Raw genomic sequence first — 11,415 nt, 5'->3', positions numbered from 1 at the left:
TGACCGAGTTCAGGACTTTGTGAAACCCTAGTAGTCTCGGTGCCACGGAACTGTGACTCGGTGTGACCGAGTTCACTAGTTTAGGTTCCAAAAGCTGCTTCGGTATCACCGAGTTTACAAATCGGTTGATCCGAAATGCTTTCTGTGGAAAACTAAAACTAAGTTTTTGACTCATTCTTTTGCAAAAACCTCTGTGTTTTGTGATGCTCATCCACTCTATCTCATCTATATCTATTCACAGGGTCTGCAGTCAGTGTTTGCACTATGTCTGATCAAAGTGATAGCCAGAACAAGTTAGAGGAGCAGATTCAAATGAGTGAGGGCACTAGTCCCTCTAGCACCTCTGATGATGGTAGCAGGAGCACCCCAAGCAACTTACCCAAAGCTCCCACCAGGGCCAGAAAGAAGAAAACCTCAGAATCTGAGGATGAAGACTATGTTGCAGTTGAGGATGAGGCCACTTCCAAGAAGAAGGTGCTCAAAAAGGAGCATGGCTCAGTTGCAACCACTAAGCCAGGAGTGCAGAAGAAAGCACCTGCAAGAAGGATTCCCACTTCCAAACCTAGGAAGGTTGCCACTGGAGAAACCATGAAGTTTACTATTGAGTCAGAAGATGAAGCAGTTGACCAAGACAAAAAGAAAAAGAGAGTCAGAACCACTACTGCCAAAGTTCTTGGCAATCCCTCTATGAGGAGAGACTCTGAATAAGAAGAAGAAGAAGAAGAGGTTGCTGCACCAGCACCCAAGGCTCAGAAGCTTATGTGTGATGCTATCAAGTCAGGGGCTGCATCATCAAAGCCCAAAGAAGCACCCAAAGCTGCCTCCAAGCCCAAGATTGCACCTAAGAGGAATACCAGAAACATATCTACTGCTGAGAAGAATAAGGCCCCAGTGCCTGAGACTGTTGCTGAAGAGGAAGATGATGAAGAGCATGTCTTGAGAAAGTTGAAGCCAAAAATTCTAGATCATAATGATGCTCATCCTGTGGCTGAGAACATGAAGCTGAGAAAGGATGCAGGCCTCAGACAGTGGAGGTTGTCTGATCCTTATGCAGTCAGGAGAAGGACTACTGTTGACTACAGGTTCCATACAAAGGAACAACAAGATTTCTATGAGACAGTGTTGCTGGACAAGAAGCCAATAGTGTGTGACATGAGGTGGATGGACTGGACCTACATGAAGGAGAATGAAGAACACTATCCTGGTGTGTATGACAGTTTCAGTGCTTGTGGAGTGGCATACTTTGTTGGGCAGAAGCTCACAAAGTGGAATGATGAGCTCATAATGCAATTATACTCCACAGCACACTTCTATCCAGATGGCAGGATAGTATGGATGTCTGAAGGTACTAGGTACCAATCATCTATTGAAGAATGGGCTAATCTGATCAATGCACCTAAGGAGAAAGAGGATGACTTGGATGTATATGCCAAGAAGAAGATGGATCACAACACTATGGCACATATGTACAAGGAGATCCCAGATGCTGCAGTTGAAACACATAAGTTTGGATCAGTACATTATCTTCTGTCAGGACTGCCAACCATCAACAGGATCCTCAGGCACACTCTCTTGCCCAAGTCAGGTGATCACAACATGATCAGAGGCCATGCAATAAACTTGCTACACTTATTTGATGTGCCACAGAAGTTCAAGGTCATGCGCCTTATAGTTGAAACTATCAAGAGGACAACAACTAACTAAAAGAGAAGTTGTGGGTATGCCCCATAGATCCAGGAGCTGATTAACTCCAAGATGGGCACTCGCACATACTTGTTGGACAAGGATCACATGCCTATCTATCCAGACTTTGAGGACAACCAAGTGGTTATGGATGAAGATGAACCGTCTTCTGTGCATGCTCAAGCAAAGAAGGAGAAGGCAAGGACAGAGAAGGCTACCAAGATGCCAACAATGGAAGAGGCATCTCAGTACTTTTTGAAGAGCAAACAAGATCAGCTAGGCTACTTGATTGCATCCACTCTGAGGATTGAGAAGGGGCTGGCCACCTTGACTCAAAACCAGGAGAGCCTGGAGAGGATCATGGAGCAGAAGTTCTATAACTTGGATGTGAAGGTAACTGAGATCCAGTCTGTTGTTGAGCAGCTTTAGGATGATATGCAGGAGAGGAAGGGCAAGACAACCACTGATGCATTTGCTAGAGTGCCTAGAGCTCAGAGATCAGCTGTAGTGCCAGTGAAAGACACCAGAGCCACTTCATCTGCACCAGCTATAGCTCCTACAGCTCCAGTGCAACCAGCTCCAGCACCTACACCTCCAGCTCCATCCACATCTACTGAAGTCTTTGTCCAAGGAGCCATCTCTACACCACCACCTGAAGATCAAGCCCAAGAGACGATTTAGTGCTATGCATTTTCTATGAACTTTTTGGTAACTTGTTGCCAAAGGGGGAGAAAAATGTATAGATCATAGGCTTCGAGAGAGAGTGTTGCTTTTTATTCTCTCTTGCTTTGGTGGTTGAACTTTACTTGCTTGTTTGAGATACTTTATGTCTGTGTGATACCTGGATGATCATGTGTTTGATCATATGCTACATTTATGCTTGTTGGATGACATTATCCCATTTATCTCTATATGATCATTCACTTTGATTGGTGACGAGTGCATGTATTCAATTATTATCACTAGTCATCAACGCGTGCATCTGCACGGGCTAGTTATTTGCATGACATGCCAAGATAAAGTATTATTAGGAGTATACTCATTTACATATTTAAAATATAGGAAACTCACAAATTCGTAGATCAAATATTAGTATTGAAAATATTAGACATTTTCTTACTGTATGGAAAATTTCCAAGATATTTATGGACCATTTGCATAGAATTTTCTTATTCACGGAAGTATATAAGAAAATAAGAGACTAAATTAAGAAAAACAAAATGTGACTTTGGACATACTCTAAATCACATATAGACATGGCATGCACAAAAATATCTGAGGGCAAATGCATTCTTATCTGGGCTTGCAAAGTGGTATAAATATATTGACAAAGAATTTCACTATCTAGGCTTTTATGTGAACTCTTGCACACTCTCCAAATTTTTGCAAGAGGTTAACTTTAGTTGTCATCGATTTAATAAACATAATTAGGTGGTAAAATAAATGAATTTTGTTGACAATGTAAATAGTAGAGTATTGTAAAATGGTATGCAAATCAAAATAGTATTTTCAACCACCGGATCATAATAAGACATGGAAGAAGCATTTGACTTGTTATAAGGAAGGTAGCTATGCATAAAAAATTATGAACCATCTTCTAACAAAATTGTACGCCATATTGATAGGAATAGATAGATAAACAATTAAGAAGTCACCTAAACTTAATGTGGGCACGTCATAAAGATATCCCTTAATCTTTCAGTACGACAAGCCTGAAATAGTCAAGGCAACCATTTTAATTAGAGCAGATAGCTAAAGCTGGATGTAGTTCCATAATCCAAAAAGGGAAATTTAATTTAAATGAAAACTATGATAAGTGTAGGAAATATAAAGGCACGCCAAATAATTAATAACCTGACCAAACTCGTAGAAGGTGTAATCGAACATGCTCGACTTAACATCAGATAGAATAACTCCAGCAGTCTGTTTGCCTTCCAACATAGAACAGCCTCGTGCATGTACCTATTTATATATAGCTCCTCAACATGTGAATTTTCTGTGGCGATTCCATTTCCTGTTAGGATAGTGCAATGGTATCATAACACAGCTGGGTACGTGTTTATTTGAACAACTTAGATAGGAGGTAATACAGGCCACAATTACAGATAGAAATTGTATCTCAAGTTAAAATGATTTGCTCCAAAATTATGAACGTGCATGTACATGTATGTTTGCGTCAGGCCAAAACCCATTGGAAGCAAAGAGCGTCATTGTTCTTATAAACTAAATAGGTTAGTGCTCATCTTCAGCCGTGGAGGGCTACTGTCTAAAGTTCAGAGTCATATAGATATTTAATGCTACCATGATGTCGCGCACAAGTATAGTTTGGTATCCGACAGATAGCATCATATGTCAACATGAGCTGTGCAATACTTGCTTTATCTTTTTTTTTTTTTCGAAACCTGTGTTATTTCGCCATATACTTGGGTCTAAAATTATTGTATAAGCTGTGCAGACCAGTCAGATCATTTACATTAGAGATGAAAAAGCAAGTAAAAGTGAGGAAACAGCGCCAAAGTGGAGCTGTAATCAATAGATACTAACCGAAAAGAACATTCAGGGTTGTCGAGCAATGTGATTTTCCTAGAGAAATCTAAAGCCAGTAACTATCAATGCGGTAGATAAAAGTAAATCAATGAATTTCTGTATGCGTGCCATAATTATGTTGCAACATGGTAAGTAATGGATTCCAATTAAAAAGAAGTAAGTAAAACTCATGTATGAATTATTGTATTTATATAGATCAAGGCAGAGCTAAACTGGTCAAAAAAAATCCTTTATAACCTCAAGTGTACACATAATGTATCAAAATCTGAATTCGGCATTGTTGCAAGTTATGATTTAAATCTCTATTAATTGAACAGATCATAACAGTAAATCCAGTGGAGATATTTATGAAAAGAGAAATAATTTCGGGCATTCATTTATACGCAGGATCAAATGTGCACGGCACATACTTGTAGCTTTCAGAGACAGAATGAAATAACCAAAAGGATAGAAGATACCAGGAGAAGTTACAGAACAAACAATGCTAACAATACCTTTCATGTTCGCCCTACTCATTTGCTGCCAGCCGAGGCTTTTTCGCAGCACTTCGTGCTCATGTCCTTGGATGGCTCTGACTTCTTGCTGCCTACGTTGCACAGCTGCACCAAACTGTCTCCATTGGGACTTGCCGATTGATGGAGGCGCATTGTGCAACATGGTGCAGCAATCGCGAACATGTGCGATAAAGGATTGATTGATGAATGGATCCAGGTGTGTACGACCATACATAAAGCCTGCCATTAATTTTTCTTTCAGGGAGAGTCTGATGGCTGGTACGGCACATGTGCGTAGGTAGACCAAATATGATGAAAATTGTTAGGACTTTATAACATACCCTAATTCTTGTAATACCAAAAATTAGACAGATTGATCATATTACACGTAATTCTTTTGCATCATACTGTAGATATCTATCCTATACATGCAATTCACAATGTATATATGGCAATGGAGGTAACACAGTGGAACGGTATATGAGAAAACAAAGACCTTATTCTGAATTTGCACGACCACTTGCAGTGCACAGTGAGCACATGGGAGGCCGAGGGAGGGGTGCTGCCAGTGTTTAGTCATCACCCATGTTGGCGTCGGCGGAGCTGACTGACGAAATCGTTTAGCCCGAGTTGTAGACCTGTAGTATGTCCATGGGTTTCCATCGGTCCAAATCTAGCTACCCATGGACTAAATCGACCCAGGAGCCTGCTTCGAAAGACAGATCGTATAGTTTAGTATCATCAGAATTAAGACGCTCTTGCAGTCCAATGCAGGTCGTCCAACTCAAGGCCGCATTGTGCAGACCCGCTCATTGACAATAGGAGAGAGCCGGGGTGCAGTTCCGTGTGGGAGTCCTTACATGCAATCCAGGCTCCACGTCCACCAAAGCCATCCAGTATAGAACTTCAAAGTTGAGGATGGATGGCATAGAGAAGGGCAGCGCTAGGGCTTTTCACCATGGGGACGTGAATATGAATAGGTCTCAACGAAAGGGAAGAGAGAGATATGTTGGATCACGACATTAAGGGGATCGCTCAGGACTGTTTTTTTTTTCTTCTAAAAACTGTTCAGGGCTCGGTGGAAGTAATTTGACATCTAACGGCTTATATTACCTTCTTAATAACATCTAATGGCTGTTGTTTCTAGATTCAAGGATTAACGTGGAGTCTTTATTGATGCATCCAATTAGTAAATATAAGATTGTGAGCGCTCCACCAAGATGTATGTGACATGGAAGAGTAACCCATGAGCCTAACTCTTTGTGCATTTGCAGTCCAAAGAAAATCTTAAAATATGCACAAATTTAGGGGGAGCTCTTGCTTATCACATACTTCTCAAAACGACAATGTTTTTCACTCTTATTATCATTTGTCGAAACTTTAATCTATATGTTGTTATCAATTACCAAAAAGGGGAAGATTGAAAGTGCAACTATCCCTACGTGGTTTTGGTAATTCCTAACAACGTATAGCTCATTGAGCTAACATCATTCCAAGATGAATATTTCAGGAAAAGCTCAATGAATGGCATGGCATGGATGAGAAAAGTGGACCCCTCAAAATGATAAGGATAAAAGGATTGGCTCAAGCTCAAAAGCTCAAGACTCTACATTTTATATTTTACTGATCCAAGATCACATTGAGTCTATAGGAAAAGCCAATACTATCAAGGAGAGATGATGTGTTGCTTAATGAGTTTCTTGCTCCATAGTGCTTAGTGATATGCTCCAAAGCCCTCAACTACTTTCTCACATCCACATATGACCTAAACCAAAAGTCAAACTCGGCCCTACCGATTCTTTCTATCCGGCGCCACCGAGTTCAGATGTCATAGCCACTGCTACAAACCCTAGGCAAACCTGTCTCACCGATAGGGATCTCGGTCTCACTGAGATGGGATTGTAATCTCTCTGTTTCCCTTCGTAACGTTTCGGTACCACCGAGATTGCAATGTAAACTCCCTGTTTCCTTTTCGTAACATTTCGGTCCCACCGAAATGAGCGAACCGGTCCCACCGAGTTTGCCTGACCAACTCTCTGGTTAGCTTATTATCAAAATCGGTTCCATCGACTTTGTGTAATCGGTCTCACCGAGATACGTTATGCCCTAACCCTAACTATATCAGTCTTACCGAGTTGCATGTTGGTCCACCGAAAATCCTAACGGTCACTAGATTTGCTAAATCGGTCCGACCGGGTTTACCGATTCGGTCCCACCGAGTTTGGCAAGTTGTGTGTAATGGTTAGATTTTATGTGGAGGCTATATATACCCCCCACCTCCTCTTCATTCATAGAGAGAGCCATCAGAACGAACCTGCACTTCCAACTTGCTGTTTCTGAGAGAGAACCACCTACTTATGTGTTGAGGCCAAGATATTCCATTCCTACCATATGAATCTTGATCTCTAGCCTTCCCCAAGTTGCTTTCCACTCAAATCTTTTTTCCACCAAATCCAAATCCCGTGAGAGAGAGTTGAGTGTTGGGGAGACTATCATTTGAAGCACAAGAGCAAGGAGTTCATCATCAACACACCATTTGTTACTTCTTGGAGAGTGCACTACAGGAAACTGCTAGTTTGCCGTCTATGAGCAGCTTTGCCGTCAGCTTTTCGTCGGGGTAGACGGCAAAGAAAGGTTTGCCGTCATCAGCAGGCGGCAAAGAAAACACTGACGGGAAAGTCACTTTGCCGTCTGCCAAAAAAACCACAGACGGGAAAAAACTAACTTTGCCGTCTGCCAAAACAAACACAGACAGCAAAGACACTTTGCCGTCTGCGAAAAATAACACAGACGGCAAAGAAATCTCTGCCGTCTGTGTTTGTTTTGGTAGACGGCAAAGTGTGCTCTTTGTCGTCTGTATTTTTTTTGCAGACGGCAAAGAGAAAGCACATCACGCGGATCACTCACGCGGATTGATGACTTGGCAAGATCTTAAACGCATATCCCCACCAGGCCATCGAACGCACACACCACCCACCCACCCACGATGCACGCGCCCCGAGGACAGAACCCACACGCTCCACGCCTGTTTCCCTTATCCCCACCCCCGCCGCTCGTTTCTCTCTCTCTCTTCCTCACGTATCTCTCCCTCTCGCTCCCAAATCCAGCACGCCGGCCGGTGCCTGCCACCACCTCGACCCCCGACCCCGACCAACACCTCTCCCCTGTCCTGGCCTCGCCGGCCACCACTTGACCCACGCGGCCGCGGCCACTCCCCACTTCGCCCCCGTCACCACCGGCGCCTGCCAGTTTCCTCGTCGCCACCGTAGGCCCGCCGGCGCCCGTCACCACCTCGTCGGCCGGCCCCGACCTCACTGGCCGCCATCTTGCCCGCCGGCGCCCGTCACCACCTCGCCGGCCGACCCCGGCCTCGTTGGCCGCCATCTTGCCCGCTGCCCCGGCCCCATCGTCAGTCGGCCCGCCGGCCCCGACCTCCACGACTCGTCGCTCGTCGTCCCCGACAGCCTTCGTGCCTCGTCTCCCCCGCCGGACTGCGGTGGCCCCGGCCCCGTCACCCCCGTAGGCCTTCGCCGGCCTCGACCTCCGGCGCTGGCCCCGGCCTCGACCTCCGGCGCTGGCCCCGGCCTCGAGGAGCGGCGGCAGCTCCTTAGGCATCCATGGTGCCGTCAGTGTGCTCTATTCTTGGAGAAAGAAAGGAGAAGGGATAGGTGCGCGGCTGCTGGTTGCTGCGGCTCCGGTGACCACGGGCACAGGAGAAGGGACAGGGGATGCTCGCAGGGAGGCGGTGGCGTAGATCGGACTCAAGATGGTTGGACGTGTTAGATCTCGTGCTGCTATCATGAAATATTCTGTCTAAATAGAGTAATGATGTATTCTGTTTTGTCTTGGATTAGCAAGTAGTGGTGTACTCTATGTAAATATAGTAATTTTGTATAGTAAAATTTGTTCATTCATCGTTGATTCTTCAAACGAAGTGTCGATGGATAATGTGGCGTTTGTTGTTGTCCGCTAGTTACTTCTAGCCTCTGTACATAGACTATCGGTTAAGATTATTTTAATAGGTAAAATTCTTTGCCGTCTGTGCTTTTATGAGCCTAACGGCAAAGAAACTCAATCGGCTGACGGCAAATGAGCTTTTCTTTGACGTCTGTTATTAGATCGCGTGACGGCAAAACATCAGTTTGACTGACGGCAAAGTCTTTGCCGTCATCCCGATAAACAGCAGACGGCAAAGCATTCTTTGTCGGCTATTCTTTGCCGTCTAATTTTGCCGTCTGCTTCCAGACGGCAAAGTCTTTGCCGTCTGGAATTTGGTCTTTGCCGTCTGTAATCCACAAACGGCAAATCTCCTGTTTCCCGTAGTGGTGGTGTCTCCTAGATTGGCTAGGTGTCACTTGGGAGCCTCCGACAAGATTGTGGAGTTGAACCAAGGAGTTTGTAAGGGCAAGGAGATCGCCTACTTCGTGAAGATCTACCGCTAGTGAGGCAAGTCCTTCATGGGAGACAACCTTGGTGGGATAGACAAGGTTGCTTCTTTGTGGACCCTTCGTGGGTGGAGCCCTCCGTGGACTCGTGCAACCGTTACCCTTCGTGGGTTGAAGTCTCCATCAACGTGGATGTACGATAGCACCACCTATCGGAACCACGACAAAAACATCCGTGTCTCCAATTGTGTTTGAATCCTCCAAACCCCTCCCTTTACATTCTTGCAAGTTGCATGCTTTACTTTCCGCTGCTCATATACTCTTTGCATGCTTGCTTGAATTGTGTTGAGATTGCTTGACTTGTGCTAAGATAAATAAAATCTGCCAAAGACTAAAATTGGGAAAAGGATAAGTTTTCATTTGGTCAAGTAATCTAATCACCCCCCTCTAGACATACTTTCGATCCTACAAGGTTTCATTCCGTTTGGACTCCATTTGATATTCCTTTTCTTTGAAATACTAAAATAGGCAAAAAAACAGCAATACGGGCTGGGCCTCCGGTTAGTAGGTTAGTCCCAAAAATGATATAAATGTGCAAAATAAAGCCCATAAACATCCAAAAGGGGTAATATAATAGCATGGAGCAATCAAAAATTATAGATACGTTGGAGACGTATCAAGCATCCCCAAGCTTAATTCCTGCTCGTCCTCGAGTAGGTAAATGATAAAAAACAGAATTTTTGATGTGGAATGCTACCTAGCATAATTCTCAATGTAATTTTCTTTATTGTGGCATGAATGTTCAGATCCAAATGATTCAAAATAAAAGTTCATATTGATAAAAGAAATAGTAACACTTCAAGCATACTAATCAAAGTAATCATGTCTTCTCAAAATAACATGGCAAAAGAAAGTTCATCCCTACAAAATCATATAGTTAGGCTATGCTTCATTTTCGTCACACAAAGATGTTCCCAACTTCTAGACCCCCGATGACAAGCCAAGCAACTTTTTCATACTTACATAATCTCAAACTTTTTCAACCTTCACGCAATACATGAGCGTGAGCCATGGATATAGCACTATGGGTGAAATAGAATATGATGATGGGGATTGTGTGGAGAAGAGAAAAAAGGAGAAAGTCTCACATTGACGAGGATAATCAACGGGCTATGGAGATGCCCATCAATTGATGTCAACATGAGGAGTAGGGATTGCCATGCAATAGATGCACTAGAGCTATAAATGAATGCTCAACAAAAGAAAACTAGTGGGTGTGCATCCAACTTGCTTGCTCACGAAGACCTAGGGCATTTCAGGAAGCCCATCGTAGGAATATACAAGCCAAGTTCTATAATAAAAAATTCCCACTAGTATGAAAAAGACAACCTATGAGACTCACTATATGAAAAACATGGTGCTACTTTGAAACACAATAGATGAGACTCACTACATGAAGAACAAGGTGCTACTTTGAAGCACAAGTGTGGAAAAAGAGATAGTAACATTACCCCTTTTATTTATTTTCTTCTTCTTTTTTTCTTTTTTTTGGGCCTTTCTTTTTTTGGCCTTTCTTCTTTTTTTTCCTTTTTTTTCTTTGGGCAATGCTCCAATAATGATGATCATCACACTTCTATTGATTACAACATATGAATTACAACTCAAAACTAGAACAAGATATGACTCCATATGAATGCCTCCGACGATGTACCGGGATGGTGCAATGAATCAAGAGTGACATGTATGAAAATTATGCATGGTGGCTTTGCCACAAATACGATGTCAACTACATGATCATGCAATGGCAATATGACAAAAGTAAAGTATGTCATGATGAACGGAACGGTGGAAAGTTGCATGGCAATATATCTCGGAATGGCTATGGAAAAGCCATAATAGGTAGGTATGGTGGCTGTTTTGAGGAAGATATAAGGAGGTTCATGTGTGATAGGGCATATCGTATCATGGGGTTTGGATGCACCGGCGAAGTTTGCACCAACTCTCAAGGTGAGAGAGGGCAATGCACGGTACCGAAGAGGCTAGCAATGGTGGAAAGGTAAAAGTGCGTATAATCCACAGACTCAACATTAGTCAAAAGAACTGATATACTTATTGCAAAAATTTAGAAGTCATCAAAATCAAGCACTACGCGCATGCTCCTAGGGGGATAGATTGGTAGGAAAAGACCATCGCTCGTCCCCGACCGCCACTCATAAGGATGCACAAGCCAGGTACACTTCATGTTTCAAATTTGTTACACAACTTTAACCATACGTGCATGCTACGGGACTTGCTAACTTGAACAC

The sequence above is a fragment of the Triticum dicoccoides genome, chromosome 3B, assembly GCF_002162155.2.
Source record: "Triticum dicoccoides isolate Atlit2015 ecotype Zavitan chromosome 3B, WEW_v2.0, whole genome shotgun sequence".
NCBI lineage: Eukaryota > Viridiplantae > Streptophyta > Magnoliopsida > Poales > Poaceae > Triticum > Triticum dicoccoides.
The sequence above is the reverse complement of the archived record's forward strand: the minus strand, read 5'-3'. Positions refer to the sequence as shown.